Source organism: Hylobates moloch, unplaced genomic scaffold, assembly GCF_009828535.3.
Source record: "Hylobates moloch isolate HMO894 unplaced genomic scaffold, HMol_V3 SCAFFOLD_1, whole genome shotgun sequence".
In the NCBI taxonomy this organism is placed as follows: Eukaryota; Metazoa; Chordata; class Mammalia; order Primates; family Hylobatidae; genus Hylobates; species Hylobates moloch.
The window spans coordinates 60,304,710-60,318,292 of NW_026652276.1; the positions used below are offsets into that span (position 1 = coordinate 60,304,710).

At 36.4% G+C, this 13,583-nt stretch overlaps 1 protein-coding gene across 3 annotated transcripts in view; it reads right to left on the reverse strand.

The window, feature by feature from the left end:
- The window catches only part of PPP1R1C (protein phosphatase 1 regulatory inhibitor subunit 1C), a 174,290-nt gene that overhangs the window by 56,027 nt on the left and 104,680 nt on the right, over window positions 1-13,583 (reverse strand). The gene's annotated exons all lie outside the window — the stretch shown is intronic.

Here is a 13,583-nt window from a genome sequence, read left to right on the forward strand (position 1 = left end):
AAAAAAAAAAAAAAAAAAGAGGTTCAAAATCCTTGATTTATAGATAACTTTAGAGATATTAAGAACTGTTCTAAAAGATCCAGACTAATTCCCACAATCACAGAGTAAACTTTTTCAAGGCAAAAATCAACATAATAAGCTGTGGGACTAAATGTAAAACTTAAAATAGTACATTATAAGTATATACTAAAAAAATGCATTTAAACTACTTTAATTTTTTTATTTTTGCCATACAAAAATATGTTTTGAGACCTATTTTTACATAATGTGAGCATTATTATACAGTGACAATTTTTGATACATAAAATATATTTTTTCACAGAAGTACTGTAAGTTGAGGCAAAGCCTATCATCTCAAGATTATCAATTGAAACCCAAAAGGAAACTCCAAAATTTGAAGTAAGATGCTCAGACTTCATAGTTTAACCTGAAAGTGCATAGAGTTAATAGTCAACAAGAATTTAAAAATGCTTTTGAAAAGTGGGATTCAAACCACTTTCCTGCCTTTTAAAATATGCATTACAATAGAAATACTGCAATTATTTTCTTAGTGACTGAATCATTGTTTTGATCATCTTTTTCCTACAAGGGATGGTGTGTAAATTTTATGTGTTTCTGCCTCTGCTCATCAGGCAGCCTGCTCTCATATCTCCTGCAGCCATCTTGTGCCTTCCTTCTACTTCCTACTTCCTTTTCATTTGTCCTTAGACTGCCATGGTCTAAGAGGACCAACTGGCTTTTAAGAATTAAATATGTAGTAATAGGCTGCTGATGGCCTCAGATTCAGAAGGCAAATAATAGCCATTTCAAGCTCTCAGAGGCTCTATCACAATTCTAGCTTCAGCTGTATTTGGAACTGAGTTGCCTTGTGGATATTACATGGATGAAAGCATAGAATAATCTTTTCCTAAGATCGCCTGTTGGAAGTCAATTAAAATAATTTAAGTTTGGTTTTGAAAATAAAATGTGACAAATTTATACATAAAAAAGCATAAAGTGATAGCTTCAGTATACCTACCAAGGATAATGAAAGTACAACATAGCTCCCATTGGTAATTATACCGGAAAGGTTGCAATGTAGAATACAGATCATAAATTCAATGCTTATCACATAATTTTTATATTGTGCACATAGTAATTTCCTGAAACTCTAACCTTTGAACATTCTTATCCTACTTGGTATTTTTTCTCTTAATGAAAAATCCCAAACTGTAAACCTTCCTCAAAATTTGACCTAGGGTGTTTAGAATTTGGTAGTTAATTTGTTTAAAGTAACACAGATCTCAGAATGTTGCACAGAGTACAAGTTTAATAAATATTTGTATACTGTTTGACAGCATTGCTGGTATCTTTTACTGTCCCACAGAAAACACTCAACAGAAAGAGTGCAGCTAGTTCTGCCACAACTGAGGTGTTGGGTATTTTGTCATGACAACCTATTGAGAAAGGAATTAATAAAACTGTTCTTAAAATTATCTTGCAGATCAGGCTCCTTTTTGAAGTTCAGGCAAGAATATAAAGTTTTAGGAGGGAAAATGTTTAGACAAGTTTTATAGACCAGGACAAGTTTGTGAAGAATGTAATCTTATCTTAAGTTTGCCCCATTAAGAACCAATTTCTCAATTTATCTTGACATTTTTATATTTTAACACATTTTACGGGGATTTCAATTGATCTATTCTGGAAGATAATATGATGAGTATTTTGGCATATCAAAGTCATAGCTACTACTTAGAAAGTCTAAATGCACGAAAGAAAAAGAAAGGTTGGTGCTAGCAGTTGTCCATTCTTGTAGAAATAAGAGCACTGGGAACAAGCAAAATTATCCAAAGTCTTTATTGTATTGGATACAATCCAATTTTGTAGGACACAGGAGACCTTTGACAAGCCCCTGCTCTGTTACGTTCACCAGCCCACAGTGTTCAAAGTTCATGTGCCCATTCACATTCTGTGCCTTCAGGTCTGCCAAACCCTCTTTCTGGAATCCACCCCTGATATTTCTCTAGCAAAATCTCACTTATCCCTCAACTTACAGATGCCATTCATTTATTCTGCACAGTCTTCCCTAGCTGTGATGGGAAGTGCCAGCTATTTCCTTCTCTGTGTTCTAATGTCATTGTCCATATCAATCTCAGGGAACTTACAAGTATTTTTAAAATAACGTTTTTTCATTTGACAACATTTTTCATATAAACAGGGACTGTATTAGCTTATCTTGAACTAAAAGAGCCTAATAAATGACCTGGAAGATAGACAGTAAGCATTTTATTAGAGTCTAGAATGAAGGCGTGAGTCAGTGAATGAATTTATAATTTTGTTCAATGTGGCTAAAATTAAGCCAAGGTATGCTTATTTTTAAATCAGAAAGATTATTTACTCACTAATTCACCATTGACTAGGAGTCTTCTAAAATTCAAATAGAAGACAAATCAGAATGCTCCTGGAAGACAAATAGGACATGGGCCCTGCCCTCAAGGGCTCCGCAGTCTAGCTAGAAGGAATTACAGATATCACATATATAGGTATATAAAATGCATTCTCAGTCTCAAAGAAGCACAGCTAAAAGGATTTAGAACTGGGAGGAAGGCGGACAAAGAAACGCCTCTATGTAAATAACACTGCAGAACAAAAGCACAGAGGCCAGAAACCACGTATTATTTTCAAAGAACTGAATGCAGCTCAGCATTGCTGCAGCATGGAAAAAAGAAGGCTGTGGCCGGAGGCGAGGCTGGACAGGAGTGAAGAGGCAAGGTCATAAAGAGCCCTGTACATCATTTCCAGGGACTTACTCTAAAGGAATTAGTGAACACTTGAAGGAATCTAAAACAAAACAGTCAGATTTGTGTGGTCAGCTGACTGGGAGAGGGAGAGAAGCTGGAGAGAGACAAGACTAAAGGCAAGCTCGGTTTGAGTACAAAATTGTTATTACATAAGGATCAATAACATGAGTTTAAAATACAAAAATTATTAAAAACAAAGATACTAAGCATTTTGTAAAAACATTGGTATAAAAAGAACTTGTAAAAATTTTCCATCAAGTTATAAGGTTGCATGGTCTCTGTATTTTAGTTAGGTCAAATAGGATAGATGGGCAAATGGAAAAAATGAGGCCCGTTGCTATTCTAACAAAACTTCATAGGACACCCTAAAAAAAGGCTCAGGTCATGACTTAGTTTTGTAAACGGGAAGGACACTTAACATGGGAACCCTGCTCCTCTGTAATCCACACTTTCCTCCAAAATAAACTATCTTAGTTACCTTTCATAGTTTTCTATAAAAGCCAAATAATTATACAAAAGCACATTGTATATGCTGAAGCACTACACTACACAACTATAAGGTATTATAAACATCTTTTTAAAAACCTTTGATTTAAGTAAAGCAAACAGCTAAGTGTCAAGAAGGCTGCCAATCTATTATTAATTCCACATTCATAAATGGATAATACAAATCTCATCTCAGAAAACATCAGGGAACACTCCATTAGGCATAAAACAAAGGAGAGCAAGTCCATAAAAATGGCATCTGCCTATTCTAGTAATGAGGAATTGTTTTTACTTCCTGAAACTCCTATTAGCATGAGTATGAGTGGAGTGTGTACCCCTCAGCATACTGATAGCGCCTACATTAATGGACGTGGTGTACACACATTTTCGCAAGGAGATAGATTTCTCCATTTTTAGCAACCACATGCTTATTCAAACATATATTTCGTGGAATACTGACTCAAATAGGAATTAAAATTATATTTGAGAGCTCCTTGGAGAAAAGGCTGATTCTGGGACTGGGACAAGAAATACATAAAATGAGCCTAGAGAACCTTGTAGTCCCAGAAAGTAAAGATATGCTAAAACAACCTGACATTAATGGAGTATGTCAATGGGACACAGGAGTCAATGGAAAAAGTTCCCAAAGGCCAAAACAGGAACTATTTGAGTAACAAAATAAGTAATATAGTATTGAGTTATAATCCAAAGTATAAAATAAATATCCATGTGTCCATAATGATGAAAATAGATGAACAAATAAATCAATGGAGGAGGAGAAACAAATCTGTACAGAAGAATTTCAAATGATTTATGTGTGTACAGGACATTTCCTTCAAGGAAGTAGAGTGCAGCTTCCCCTCTTTAAATGGGTACTACACACAGTGACTTCCTTCCAAAGATTACAGTATAGAAAGGGAGTGAAAAAGCACAACTTTACAGTGAAGAATCTCCAAAACTACTACCTCAGCTAGGTGATCAAGGTCAAAATTAACAGCGATAAACCATATTGATAGTATGTGCCCCTCATGTCATGGGATGAAATGTTACTTTATCTCTGCTGTCTTTCTTCCAAAAACCCACTACCCCAATCTAATCATGAGAAAAACATCAGCCAAATCCCGGTACAGGGATATTCTACAAAATACCTAACCAATATTCCTCAAAACGTTTAAGGTCGTCAGAAACAAGGGACATCTGAGAAATTGTCACATCCCAGAAGAGCCTAAGGAGACATGAAACCACACATAATGTGGTAGGCTGGATAGATTCCTGGAACAGAAAAGAAGACATTAGGAAAAAAACTAAATAGATACCAAGAAAATATGGGCTTTAGTTAATAACAACGTATACATGTTGATAAGGTTTGGATCTGTGTCCCCATCCAAATCTCATGTTCAATTGTAATCCCCAGTGTTGGAGGTGGGGCTTGGTGGGAGGTGATTGGATCATAGGAGTGGATCCTTCATGAATGGGTTAGCACCACCCCCTCAGTGCTGTTCTCTTGATAGTGTGTGAGGGAGTTATTGTGAGATCTGGTTGTTTAAAAGTGTGTAGCACCTCCTCCTCCCTCTCTTCCTCCTACTCCGGCCATGGAAAGTTCTGGCTCCCCCTTCACCTTCTGCCATGACTGAAAGTTTTCTGAGGCCTCCCCAGAAGCCGAGCAGGTGCTAGCATCATGTTTCCTGTACAGCCTGTGGAACTATAAGCCAATTAAACCTCATTTCTTTATAAATTACCCAGTCTCAGGTATTTCTTTATAGCAATGCAAGAACTGTCTTATACAACTATTAATTTACCAATTATAACTGTGCCATACTAACATGAGACATAAATAATAGGGAAAACTGGATATGGGGCATATGAAAACTCTCTGTATTATCTTCAAAATTTTTCTACAAATCCAAACCTGTTCTAAAACATAAAATCTAACTTTAAAACATGTAATTTTGGTTGGGATTTATTCTGTTTTAAAGGTAATATTATTAAGAAGAAAGATAAAGATATGAAGCAGAAATTTTAAATTGGAATCAAATGAACAAGGACTTCAAATGCTTTGGAAAGTGATATTATCTACGTAGTCCCATTAATGAGATCTATTTCGTCTTTGCATGGCAGCAAAGTTCTTTGTGATGGTCCATGCAGAATTTAACTGTCCACATTACAGCATCATCTTAAATGCTTCACAAGTGTGCATGAGCAGGAGGAATGATCATGGTATGAGCCATGTATTCCACTTTTCCATGACCTAGTCCATTTTACTCTCCAGACTTATGTGTAAATATGACTGTCCCTTCTGTGATCTGAAAGTGGCCTTGCCCTCCTGTCCAGTAAGCCTATGGCGAGTCTCCTCCCATCCCCAGATGTCTTTGTCTAAATCCCTATTAAAGGACTTACCATGCTATGCTCTATCCACTTGTATGTTGCTTCCTCCAGACTGGTCTCCCACAGGGCCAGGGCTCTGCTTTTCACCTCTGCATCCACACCACTTTAATACAGTGCTCCACACATGGCAAAGGCTCATATGTGATTGTGGCAGTGTGTTATTAGTACTTACACAATTGAATGTTGCTATTTGCTTATTTGGGAAATATTTAAAGAAACTGATTCTTGATTCAGTTATTCAAACCCAATGCAAAAGTTTATCTTTTTCCCTGCTTCTCAAATAGAAAGCAATTTTATTGCTTCAAAGAGAATAAAATACCTAGGAATCCAACTTACAAGGGATGTGAGGGACCTCTTCAAGGAGAACTACAAACCACTGCTCAATGAAATAAAAGAGGATACAAACAAATGGGAGAACATTCCATGCTCATGGGTAGGAAGAATCAATATTGTGAAAATGGCCATACTGCCCAAGGTAATTTATAGATTCAATGCCATCCCCATCAAGCTACCAATGACTTTCTTCACAGAATTGGAAAAAACTACTTTAAAGTTCATATGAAACCAAAAAAGAGCCCGCATCGCCAAGTCAATCCTAGGCCAAAAGAACAAAGCTGGAGGCATCACTCTACCTGACTTCAAACTATACTACAAGGCTACAGTAAACAAAACAGCATGGTACTGGTACCAAAACAGAGATATAGATCAATGGAACAGAACAGAGCCCTCAGAAATAATGCCACATATCTACAACCATCTGATCTTTGACAAACCTGACAAAAACAAGCAATGGGGAAAGGATTCTCTATTTAATAAATGGTGCTGGGAAAACTGGCTAGCCATATGTAGAAAGCTGAAATTGGATCCCTTCCTTACACCTTATACAAAAATTAATTCAAGATGGATTAAAGACTTAAATGTTAGACCTAAAACCAAAAAACCCTAGAAGAAAACCTAGGCAATACCAGTCAGGACATAGGCATGGGCAAGGACTTCATGTCTAAAACACCAATAGCAATGGCAACAAAAGCCAAAATTGACAAATGGGATCTAATTAAACTAAAGAGCTTCTGCACAGCAAAAGAAACTACCATCAGAGTGAACAGGCAACCTACAGAATGGGAGAAAATTTTCGCAACCTACTCATCTGACAAAGGACTAATATCCAGAATCTACAATGAACTCAAACAAATCTACAAGAAAAAAACAAACAACCCCATCAAAAAGTGGGCAAAGGACATGAACAGACACTTCTCAAAAGAAGACATTTATGCAGCCAAAAAACACATGAAAAAATGCTCATCATCACTGGCCATCAGAGAAATGCAAATCAAAACCACAGTGAGATACCATCTCACACCAGTTAGAATGGCCATCATTAAAAAGCCAGGAAACAACAGGTGCTGGAGAGGATGTGGAGAAATAGGAACACTTTTACACTGTTGGTGGGACTGTAAACTAGTTCAACCATTGTGGAAGTCATTGTGGCGATTCCTCAGGGATCTAGAACTAGAAATACCATTTGACCCAGCCATCCCATTACAGGGCATATACCCAAAGGACTATAAATCATGCTGCTATAAAGACACATGCACACGTATGTTTATTGAGACACTATTCACAATAGCAAAGACTTGGAACCAACCCAAATGTCCAACAATGATAGAATGGACTAAGAAAATGTGGCACACATACACCATGGAATACTATGCAGCCATGAAAAATGATGAATTCATGGCCTTTGTAGGGACATGGATGAAACTGGAAACCATCATTCTCAGCAAACCATCACAAGGACAAAAAACCAAACACTGCATGTTCTCACTCATAGGTGGGAACTGAACAATGAGAACACATGGACACAGGAAGGGGAACATCACACACCGGGGCCTGTTGTGGGGTAGGGGGAGGGGGGAAGGATAGCATTAGGAGATATACCTAATGCTAAATAGTTAATGGGTGCAGCACACCAACATGGCACATGTATACATATGTAACAAACCCGCACATGGTGCACATGTACCCTAAAACTTAAAGTATAATAATAATAAAATTAAAAAAAGAAAGCAATTTTAAAAGCTGTTATGTTATTTATACAGAGAAATATAAATTTAAAAGATTAATTAATTTTAAAAAAGGTAAATATATATATATAGACAAATGAATGGAACCATAATGACAAATGGTGCTCTTCTTTTCAAATGTTTAAGTGGCATCACATGAGATTAATTAAGTTACTGGACTCTATTTTAAATTTGCAATTCAATTGGATTTATCTCAAGATCTTTTAGACCTTTTAACCTAATAATCCATGACAAAGTCATAAAAGATGAAGTTCACTCATACTTGCTGGTATTTTCCTCTTCCTTCATTCTCTCTCAATGTTGACCTCCAAAAAAAAAAGACATCTTAGTGACTTGCAAGAAAGGTACATTCTCAAATTGCTTTTCCAACCTGACTCCACCCTCCACTTCCAAAGATGTGAGGAAAGATGAGCATAAAACTCAGTGGAAGAAATTAAAGAGAAGCAAAGGAAGTGGGTCTGGAAATAGGAGCATACTTGGGTTTAAAAAAAAAAAAGAAAGCAAGACTTGTATATATTTAGAATGTTCCTTGTTATCTAGAAATCTGTCAAAACGTTTCTTGAGCTGCATAAATAAGCCCCACCCTACACAGTAAACAAACTGAGCCAGCACAAACAAAAAAGCCAAGATTTAGAAAGGCAAATGTGATGAATACCTGAAGAACACCCACAGAGGGACAGGAGTGTTTATAAAAGGAATGTAGTGTGGTGGAGATGGCCTGATGAGAAGCTAAGAGATCTTGCTGCCTTCTCTTCCTGCCTTCAATTTTCAATGTGCGACGGGTAATGAGAACAGGATATTACAGCTGGTTTATTCCTTTTAAGAGTTTTTTTGAGTCATAATTATAAGGAGGTTTGAAATCAGGAAGAGTGAACTGGTCACATTCCAATACAGTCATGGCTAATTTACCTATGTTGTCTAAGTGTAGGCTGCGTTTATATGGTGTGATGATTTCCTTCTCATCCCTCTGGCAAGAAATATTTATTGCATAATCTGCTATAGCCCCCCCAAATTCAACATCAGCTATCATTTTGTTTTTCAGCTTTTTTGAACCGCAAGGCTTATTAATTTAAACATCAGTATCTCTTACAGGAATGTTATAATAGTCGGAAAATAAGGGACATGATGTCTGAGGACTGGAGCTAGGTGAAATGAGAGAAAAGCCACATTTGTTTAAAAGAAAGCAAAATGTTGAAGATAAACTTCACACACCTACCTGAGGCTTGGTGCTAAATAAAATACAAGCATGGTAAGCCACATGGATTTTCTATCTAGGCATCTTAAACCTGACTTTTCAAGTCTCATTGGGATGAAAACAAAGCTGTTTTATTCTCCTGGAAGTCCTTTCACCTCTCCTCTGTCTCTCTCAAAATCATTCCTTCATGCTGCAGGGTGAAGCAGAAATGGAGGAGGAGTATTCGCCACTCTCAATTCAGGGCTCAAATAATTATTCAAAATAGTTCCATATATTGTGTGCCTGATCTAAGCATTTTCTTTACACATTTTGTTTCATTCAGTCCCTACAGCAATCGTATGTGGTAAACAACACTTTCATTTTCCCCATGAGAGAAGTGAGACAGGCTAATCCTGTGAAAGTTGCAGATACTAGGATGAAATCACTTTTTTGTCAGGCCCAAACACACCAAAGCAAAAAGCCAAAAGGAGGAGTTCATGCTTGTATGGCTGAGATAAAGACTGTCTCAAGGACTTGCTAAAATAACCTCCCAAGAAATTCTTCCTTTAGGACTACTGCAATTCAGATAAGATGTTCTCAAAAGAATACCGGTTCAGTAATGGCATCTGCAGCCATTACTGGACAGGTATGTCCAGCAATGTAATTAAATTGCCATTTAATTATATTGGCAATTAACTGATGCCAAATCTGGCTCTGAGTGTCTGAAACTAATAAACTCTGTCTCCAAGTAGCTTACATGAACTTCCCCCTGTGCCAATAAAACTTCCCTTTACCCTTCCCACTGCAGATGCATATGTGGCTTGCCTTAACTGTGCGTCTTGGGTCATAATCTTCATTTCTACTTCCCAAATACATCCAGCATATTTGAATATATTTTTCTTTGTTGTTGTTTTCTGGGGTGAACAACCCATTGATTTTCTGAAGGTTGCACAGCTAATAAGTGGTGGCATTGAGGTTGGAACTGTGATGACTTGTCCACCAAAGTCTATGTCCTTTCATATTGAATTCCAGGAAATCACCATGATCAGCTGTTTTCCCTGACTGGAAGATCATGTTTCAGTTGGTGATCTGAAGTACGTCTTATTCTTGCCATTCTTGCCACTTTCATCTTCCACGCTCCAAAATCCATGTTAGCCTTCTTATTGGTCCAGGTTGATTTGCTCTCTGATTTATTCTGTATTTGTATTTATTTCTTTATTATGAGAAGATGTTGAAAAAAAATTAAGATCATAGCCATCCTTGGAGAAAAAAAAAAGCTTCAGTGTTAAAATGCTGTAAGCATTCAAAGGTATTTTTGACATATCAGAAGTCTGTTTGACTTAGAAGAAAAATATCTAGACACTGAAGTCTTTACAAGAAATTATGAAGAATGGGAGGAAAAAGATGTTTTACAGAAATAAATGAAGAATCTGACTGGCTATGCATTAAGAATGGTAATGCAATACTAATAGGCCCTGCTCTACAAAGTCATTTTTAAGCCAGCTGCTTTGTTTAATGTTCACATTTCCATTTAAATCAATAGCACTTACTTTGCTTTCTTCAGTAGAAGGCATTTGCATTCCAGTAACACACACACACACACACACACACACACACACACACAATGGGGATAGATATGAGTCAGCCATTTCCTGTCCTAACATTCAAATCCACTTTTCTGAAAACATGATTCAAGCAGTCCAACAATAATTCAATTGGCTGTTCTGTAAATTACAGTGCTGACCACCATATAAACACCAGAGAAGTATACATGGGTAGTAGTCATCAGCTGTCAGTTTTCTGATAATCTGAACTTTCTGTGTATAATCATGAAACACGATATTACACAAGATAATGAAAAAGTCTGTTTTCTATGCAAACTTCAACTTCTGTCATTTTTATGCACAATATATATCATAAATTTATGACTCATGGTTAGCACAAGGTATCTGAAATACAACAATTTATCTAATAAGAGTGCTGATGATAACCTCTGATGAAGGGATAGAACCCTGATATAATAAGTCTATTTGATAAATGGTTAAATGGTGGTGACAAGGGGATCAATGTGAATTAGAGGGGGATATATGGGCTGCTGCAGGGCTTTCTTTTGGCTGTATTTTGTTTCATACATTTGTTATGGATCAGATAAAAATAGCAAAATAGGTTTATCTTATCTATGATGACACACAATTGAGATAGCTGAAAATAGAATGAATAATAGAGTCAGGATACAAAATATAACATGCCGATGTAACAATCTGTCTCCAACATAGGCAATTCAATTGGGATGACAGTATTGTATTAGTTTCTGATATAAACAAATTTAAGACGTTAGTATGGGGAATACATGGTGAATAATATGGAAAGCTGTACCTGTAAAATACTTTGACATTTTGATTTTATATCAGCTTACTATTTGCCAAAAATGTGTAATGCTGCCACAAAAAGCTGATAAGATTTTGGGTTGCATTAATAGAATTAAAGTATCTGGGTCGAAGGAGGTTTCAGGCATAATTGAAGTCTCCACAAGTTTCTGATCAGAATACATCTTAACCATTAGGTTCATTTTGAATGATGGACTTCTAGAATGATATAGGCAAAGTGGAGCTTTTTATAAGATCAAGAATGAAGGCAAAATAACTAAATAACAGGTATAACTGACATCAAGATATTTCAACTTGGAAAAAAAGAAAATTTAGCATGAAACAAAGACCTAATAGATATCTTGAACTATTTAGATACCTGTCATTTAAAAATTCACAAATGACAACAAGATGTAGAACAAGGATCTGTGAGTACAAACTTTTTTTTTTTCTTTTTAGAATTTTTTTGAGAGACTGGGTCTCACTATGTTGCCCAGGCTGGCATGCAGTGGCTATTCACAGGCATGATCATAGTGCCCAATAGCCTCCAACTCCTGGGCTCAAGCCATCCTCCTACCTCAGCCTCCCAAGTAGCTGAGACTACAAGCATGTACCATGGTGCCCTCAGCAAATGTTTTTACACCCAATAATTGCATGTTCCATTCAACTGCAATTTGAAGAATTATACATTTCAGAGCAATTGTATCATTATATTTAAGATCTTAATAATATTTCCTTTGTTCATCTTTTATAATTGAAGCCTCTTAATGTGCTCACAAGATGCCATATGTTACCATTGCTTCATTTTGTCTTAAAATATTTATTTCTAGCTCTTAGGGACAGGTAAACCAAATAAAATATTTGCATTTAGCTTTCTCTTTTCTTTTATCATAAGCAGGGGACTTCCAAATCATTTCTGATTATAAATGAGAACCTATGTGACTTGTAGTAATATCCTGATATCCTCTTGAAACAATTACTGTGCTTTCTCAAGCCATTAACTTATGACCACAAATGATTATCATTAAATGAGTATCTCGGGGAGTCTTGACAGTATAAGGCTTTATGCAAAAATGTGTAATAGGACTAACTTCTCTAAATGTTAGGATCCCATATTCTTTTGATATTTGAGAACTAAATATAGAACATCATGGGCCCTTGAGACTTTCAGTTTAAGATTTTCCTTTAAAAATAATACTATTATTCTCTGAGGACATGAGCACAGTATTAATTTATTTAGTTTAAGTGAACCTAAAATACAGCAGAGGAAATCATTAAATGAGTGAACATATATTTTTCCTTGTTGCCCATTCATGCCAAAACTGATGTGTCTTGAAAGTACAAAATCACTTACAATGGGGAAAACATCTTTAAAATGGTTAAACTTATCTTCAGAGAGAGATGCCTAGTAGTCTCAATAATTATCCTGGAATAAACTACAATGCTGATGATTGTATTATGTTCTGCAGTCTTATGAACAAGCAAACATGGTGTTTTATAGCTGCATGAGGAAGGAAGTTTACTGAAAGTAGCTATTAATGTGTCCATTTATATCCCACCTCCCTGAATAGGCCCCAAATCTAGGGCAAATACAGAGTGGGAAATTTCACTCCCAATTTAGCCCTCTCTCCAAACTCCAGAGGAAGCTGCTCAGCTGGCCTCTCATGCAGTTGAAACTGAGCTGGACAAATTGAGCATGATCAACCACTGGGCCCATAGCCCAAGCACCAGACTGGAAAAAACATGAGAGAGTAGACCGGACAGACTTTACCTCAAATTAAGAACATTTCAGTGTGAGAAATAAGAGATGCTTTCCCTGGAACTGATGTTGGTCAAGATACTGATAGGTCTTCTTTTAGCAGTTCCAATTCTGGAGAAAATTTCAGAATCTGAACTAGATTCTTAGTTGTTTCAACAGTAGTTACATGTACAGTGAATAGCTGTTTGATTGAGTTTCTTAGAGCTGCTCCTGACACAAGACAATGAGGCAACACTTCATCCTCAGTCTCCCTGAAATTCAAGTTATTCTGCTTTGCTTTAGCCAAGAGAAAAATGGTAATCATCTGCCAACACTGGCAAGAATAATTAGGGCTTCTGGAAAAATTTCTTTAAGGAAGTATGCGAATAAGGGTAAAAAAAAATCTTTGTCATTATTTTGGAAACTCTGAATTTCTAGACAGAAATTCTGAGATCTCTAGTTATTTCTTTTTCAACCCCATATTTTACTCTTGATGAAACCAAGTTTTAAGTAGATAAGATATCTTACTGAACATCACACTGCTAAGTTGCAGAGCTGAGACTAGATCCA